The sequence below is a fragment of the Paramormyrops kingsleyae genome, chromosome 5 (assembly GCF_048594095.1).
Source record: "Paramormyrops kingsleyae isolate MSU_618 chromosome 5, PKINGS_0.4, whole genome shotgun sequence".
NCBI lineage: Eukaryota > Metazoa > Chordata > Actinopteri > Osteoglossiformes > Mormyridae > Paramormyrops > Paramormyrops kingsleyae.
In genome coordinates, this window is record NC_132801.1 from 8,264,591 (window position 1) to 8,271,404 (window position 6,814).

A 6,814-nucleotide genomic window follows, 5' to 3' on the forward strand; every position below is an offset into this window, starting at 1 on the left:
AAAAAAACTCCCACCCTGCTATATCCTCCCCCTTCCATGTCCTTACTCATCAACATCGGCGCTTCCAGCTCCCAGGGCGAATGCTGGTCGTAGGGGGGGAGTCAAATGAACAAGTCAGCAGAAAGAATGAAAGCAGACAATGTGGTGGTAGGGTGGGCTAGTGGTCCAAACCCTGGAAATGTCAACTGCTGATGTACCCTTGAGAAAGGCACTTGACCTCCACAGCACTGGCGAAAGTCCCGCTTTATAAATGGTTCAAGAGTAAAACTGTCTACCGTAGACTGTCCTTGACCGAGTCATGCAAGGCAACGAGAGAAAGTGTGAAAGGATTTATTTCTTAATCAAAATGAGGAGGGCAGCAACGAAAGTGAGAGGATCTATTTTTTTGTGTCTCGAAAAACGATTACAAGTCTGGTGGAGCTCAGCATTGGATGAGGCAGAAGGACGAGTGATAAAAGGCACTTCGACATTCGACTGTGAAAAGTGAAATATGAATTGCAAATGTCCTCGTGCCCCTCAGAGCAGTAAAGACCAGATCTGCTTGTCCGCCACTGTTTACCTCGTTCAGCGCCAGAATCAGAGGACTGACAGCAGGAAGACGAGGCATCGGCTGTGAGGGATTCTGGAGATGCGTAACCTTTAAGGAAACCTAGACCCTAAGCCTAACCCTAAGCCTAAGCCTAAACCTAGCTCTAACGCTAACGTGGGACCTTGAGCTCTTCCTCTAATCACTCTTTTGGACTAACCCTAATCCTAACAGTGGCGTTACTGTTAGTGCTAAGGCCAGGCTTAGATTTGATATTAAGGTTACAGGTCTGATTTCCTTATTATTATCAAATTAGCATTATGGCTAGTTCTGGAAGCAACCCTCAGACACAAACTCCTCACACACCGCAGAGCCAAAATGCAAGCTGCATTGTTATCCAGTGAGCCCCTGTGCCAACCTTAAAGCTAAAAATCTTTTCTCGTGTACATACAGGGAAAGTTCTAAAGCAGAGTTATTCAAATCATGGTCCTTGAGGTCCGAGCACTGCTGGTTTTCCAGCCTTCCTTTACTTGTCAGTCAGGTGTGAAGCCTCTGACCAATCAGAATCAGTGATTATTAAACTAACTACCTGGGAGAACTGAAAACCCTGTTCTTAGGTATGACAAACAATCTTATGGGACTGTTTAATTTAAAGAAATATAAAAATGGGGAATGTTCTTCCATTTAATTTTTTTTAAAACATTAGGATAATATTAACCTCTATAAGTTATGGGTTTGTTCTCCAGATTGCTTAGTTTGATAACGTTTGAAGGAAAAACAAACAAGAACAGGAAAAGAAAGCAAAATATGCGTGTGCCAAATGAATTAGTAATCAACTAGAACATTTGAGTTAATTTGGCAAAAAGATGTAAAGACCAAAGTACAGTACAGCGAGGGCTGTTTGCGGCTCTGCCAAAGTGTCACATTTGTATGTTTACAGGAAAGAGAGTGAAAACAATTCAACTTTAATTAAGTATTTTGCTGTTCCCAGCACAAAATGATGTGTTCTGTTGACTCCTGGCTGGCGGCGGCTGCAGGAGCAGGGAATCACCTTCTCAGCCGCTACAGCTGACGCCTTTCAGATCCTGCTTGCTGAGCTGCACGGGGCTTGTCGTCCTGTTAGCAGGCTGCTCTCTCTCCTCAGGTCTGGCCACATGATGTGGGATTTTTAACTCGCAGCAGGATGCCACCCAAAGAGAAACACGGCACACTGAAGGCCCCAGTGACTCAATGTCACCCCCCCCCCCACCCCGCCCCCCCAGGCAATATTTACGCTGCATCTGTGTCGTTACGTCCAGCTTCATAAAATACAAGCTTGAAGCAGGAAAAATAAACTGCCAACAAATATTATGGGGATTTATGATTGCCCAGCAGATATGTAAATGGTAACTATGGAAACAGAAAGGATGAATTAGATAAGTATGTGACAGATAAGTATGTGATGAGATTTGGGACTTGTTGTTGTTGTCAGTTTTGATTGTATATCATTGGTGATGACATGCATTGTTTTTATCTGGTGTTCTACAGATATTTTTTCTCACTAATTGCTGTGATTAATTTTACTGTAATTATTGTTTTCTATATATTCATATGGTGAAACTAGACTTTTGAAATGGTGATATTGTGATGCTCTCCATTAAATTAAAAAATCAGGCAACAGTAACATAAAACCCTACACATAAATAAAGCATAAACTGCCATTTACACTTGACCTAGAATAAATTACAATATGGATATAGTTACTTTGTTTTGCAATTTGATGCCTTCCTCCTGACTGCCAATCAACTCCTGGACTCCAGCTCCTGTCTTTATTTTGTTAGGCTGAGAAACGGGAGGGCAGAGCCTGTAGAGTAGAGGGACCAATACAATTGCACATACACTATATAGACAAAAGTATTAGGCACCTGAAGATTACACCTGCAGGATCCCATTCTAAATCCGTCCAATTCTAAATCCAAGGGCATCACTATGGAGTTGGTCCTCCCTTTGCAGCTATAACAGCTGCCACTCTTCTGGGAAGGCTATCCGCAAGATTTTGGCGTGTGTCTGTGGGAATTGTTGCCCATTCATCCAGAAGAGCATTTGTAAGGTCTGATACCATAAGCTGTTCGATGGGGTTGAGGTCAGGGCTCTGTGTGAGCCAGTCAAGTTCTTCCACACCAAATTCACCCAACCATGTATTTATGGACCTTGCTTTGTGCACTGGGGCACAGTCATGCTGGAAGAGCAAAGGGCCTTCCCCAAACTGTTCCTACAAAGTTGAAAGCATAGAATTGTCCAAAATGTCTTGATATGCATATGGAAGTTCCTTAACCGCAATGGGGGGACCAACTCCATACTGATGCCTATGGTATTAGAAAGGAATGTCATAAAAGTTCCTGCAGGTGTAACACCCAGGTGTCCTGATATTTTTCTCCATATAGTGTATGTGTCCAGCTGGTGCCACCTTTTGGAAGTTTGGAGGTTCGACTGTTATCTCCATCCCAAATGAAAGGTGTATGAAAGTTGGGGAAAGTCCTTTGAAGTGTTCAGGTTTTCTGGTGCAAATAATCTAGTAAAAGTCCATTCTTCGTCATGATGACAGGTTATATAATGTATGTGTCACGTCCTGCCTGCCACTGTCTCCTCCTTGTCGTGGCCCTAACAAGCCACCCGTTATTCATTTGTCTTGCCTCTCCTTCCGATCCCTGGTGTTAATCACTCCCAGTTGCCTCTCGTTAGCTCCCTCATTAGTACAGTATATACATGCTTCCCAGTCCCGTGTTCCCCTGTCCAGTCATTGATATCATACTGTACCTTCCTGTTGCCTGTGCCCTCTCTAATTTCCAGTCCTCCTATTTTGATTTCTCAAGGCCCAGTTCATTTCCAAACTCTGTTCCTTTAAATTCAAATAAACCCCTTCTGTTTTGATACAGCGCTAGTCCTTCGTCCCTCAAGGCATGACAATATGTGAATGAAAGGTATGTAAATACCTCTGTGATCTGTCACCTTACTTTGCATCACTGTAACCAAGTCATGTACTTTGTAAAAAACGAGCGTGGTTACGTTTTCAAGGGCATTCTAAAAACCGTGAACTAGCTCTGTAAGATGCAACGTGTGGCGGCCTTCTGTGCCTAGATCAATACGGTGCAGCACTTCGTTCCGGGACCCTGCACAGCAGCAGGATGGGCAATCCGCCATTAAAAGCCTAGGATTTCTCCAAACCTGAAGACAATGGATTTCTTTATTTCTATATTTGGCTCCCCTGTGCGTGTGTGTCTCTCTCTCTCTTGTTTCTCATCATCCCTCTATTTCTTGCCCTTCTTTCATCCCCTCTCCTCTCTTTTTCTCTCTCTCATTCAGTGTTTCAGTTCTTGCTTGTTGCTGTTTTGCAGGTCCGGCTGTGTGTGATTATGATTTCCATTAGTTACCTGTTAATTTGCCTTTCATGCTTCCCGTTTCTATGGCGTCACCCCCGACAGCCGCACCTGTGAGTCATGGAGGCTGCCGAACTTGTGCATGAGCATGTGTGTGTAGAGGCGCTTCTACGTGTGTGAGGGTATTTGTGTTCCATGACGTGTGGCTGTTGTATTTTTCTGGTTTGCGTCACCTCACCACAAACACATCTTTATATTTCACCCGACAACTCTGTTATCATCGGCCAACGCTTGCATCTAAATCTATACTCTTAAATAACCAACCCCCATGCCCCCCTCAAACTTCTAAAAATACTAAGACTGCATTTTTATTTCTGTTGTTTTGATGCCTTAGAAATGAAAACACTGAGCAGATGTCTTTGCTCAGCTTGGGACTTCAATTGGGTTGAAGTGGGAGTGACTCAGTAGCAGGAACACTGATGTCTGCCACCTGAGGCTCAGTCTGAATGGCACAGACTTCGACTCGCACCCAGTCAGGAAGTTTTGTTTAATTTTGTTTCCATTTTTGAGCTGTAGTCAGTCTTCTGGAGTAAGACTCCACTTCGGTCTGCTGTGAGCTGAAGGAAACAGAGTGTGTCTGAAATCGCATACCTACATAGTATGTACTGAATTTTGTCAGATACCTACTACTCAATCATTAATGCTATAAGCCACCCAGCCCCAGTGGCCTAATGGATAAGGCATTGGCCTCCTAAGCCAGGGATTGTGGGTTCGAGTCCCATCTGGGGTGGACATTTAAAGAGCAGCCTGTGGTTCTGTGGGCTCAGCCTCTGTGGATGTTCTCTGAAGGTTACTAGTTTGAGCCCAGCCTTGGTGTATTTGCTGGTCCTTAACCCCCCAGCTCTGTGTCTGCCTTTTATAACCAGCTTGGTCTCACTTACAGAGAGTAAGTCAGGGGGGCATAAAAAGAATTTCAATCAAAGTATCAGTATGTTAGTTATATTTAATAATTATAAATAGTATGTATGCACTTGGAAACGCTGCAGTCACCATCTTCCATATTACCTGACGCCGTGTTTACAGATGACTAGACTGTAGCTTGATCCCAGCAAAAAACCAGAAAACTATCAATGGAAAAAAATACTTGTGTGACTGATCATTGTTTACTATTGAAATTTCTACAGAGGCTGCACTTCCTCCGCCATCTTGACAGAAATTTCTGAGGGGGGGATGTTCTTTGTCCCTGGTTGCAGCTCCAGTGGCCTTGTGGGATAGCGTGATGTTTGTTGGTTGCTCACATCGGAATTTCTCGGAATGTAGTATGTCATCCGGGGTCCGTTCACCTACTGCCTCATCCATACTGAGGATTCAGACATACTGCATGTTTCACGTACTACATTTCGCCTACTACGTAGCAAACGAGTATGCGATTTCGGACGCGCCCTAAGTGAGGGAGAAACATTTGTTGGGTGGAAACAGATGGGAAAAGTGAATGCAATCTGTGAAAGGAATTAAATAGGAGCACTCAGAAGCATCTGTGAGGATGGCAGAGTAGGAAGCTAACTGCTGACCTGTGGGTCTCCAGCGGCAGGAGAAACCCATGGGCCGGGGAGAGGGAAAATGCATCATTTTCATAAAATTAATGGAAACAAACAATGATTATTTATGAGTTCTGGACAGGTAGCAGCATGGTGCATTGAAGGTCATCTCTGAGAAGTAAACATAGCAGGAGATTTGATACCAGTAAGGGAACACCAGTGTACTTTATGGGATGCTGCACGGTAACAAGGTTAGCTTGGATGTTAGCATCGGGACAACCAACTGGGCCTCAAGAGAAAATGGCTGGAAATCAACAACCTTTGACCTCTGTGTGCAGCTACAAGCTTCCGGCTCAGGTGAATCCCCACAGTGTCGCTGTCATGCCTCAACAAGAGACTCTGTCTCTTCCTTTCCGAAGACCTGGACTTTCATCGTTCAATGCCATGAAAACTTTGTAGTGTTGAGTATTGCTGATATTGTGCATAATATACAGGAAGCAATACTGGGCACGTACTTCCTAGGATTGAGGCTGAAGGCATTTTGCAGACCATTATACCAGAAAAACACAAGACAATAGATGCAACATCAAGTGCAAAACACAAAACAGGTACGACTGCACTTACAGGCCTTGGGGTGGTTTGGATAAAAGCAGTCGCCACATAAATAAATAAACGACGTCTTCTTTGGGGAGGGGCAATCTAAATGAGGAATTGAGGAAGTGAGGAGGTAGAGAGAAAAAGAGCAGAGGGAAATAAAAGGGGAAGACAAAGTGAAAAGAAGGGGGGGAGGAAACTGGTGGCTCTGCTGAGGGAGGAGTGCCTGAAGCATGTGAGGGGGGGCGAAATGAGACCTGACTGAAGTACCAGGTCATTCCCACATGGGAGATACAGGTGAAAAATTGACAAAACGTTAAATTCTCATACAAATCAGCATCCTGCACCGTAAAAACGCTATTAAAACCAGGCACTGGCTCATATTCACATACAGTACATATAATGACCATGTTTTATATATATACTGTATATCTGGCAGCTGACATTTACAGAGGTCAACGAAGAATGAGGTCTATGAGCCAATCCCGGGGCAGTGCGGAGACTCACGGGCACATCTGAGCCAATCACATTGAGCGCAGAGACTCATGGGCATGACTGAGCCAATCACAATGAGCGTGGAGACTCACTGGTCCCTCTGCAGGTCCTATATGGCTCAGAGCCAGCTCTGTGACAGGAGAAATTTTTTTGACCTTCCAGCAAATTAATGCATAATCAGTTTTAAGCTGGGACAAAACTACAGTGTGTTGTGTGTTATTATAGGCACTCCTATGTACACAAGTATGGCTGAAGATACAGATTATGGGCAGCTACGTGTAGCAGGCCACTGAGGAACACTAACA

The 6,814-nt window shown here is 44.2% G+C and overlaps 1 non-coding gene across 1 annotated transcript; it reads left to right on the forward strand.

Annotated features, from left to right (window-relative positions):
* The first annotated feature begins 4,599 nt into the window (after positions 1–4,599).
* trnar-ccu (transfer RNA arginine (anticodon CCU)) lies at positions 4,600–4,672 on the forward strand. Its single transcript has one exon. It is a non-coding gene; the product is annotated as a tRNA-Arg (tRNA).
* The last annotated feature ends 2,142 nt before the right edge of the window (positions 4,673–6,814 follow it).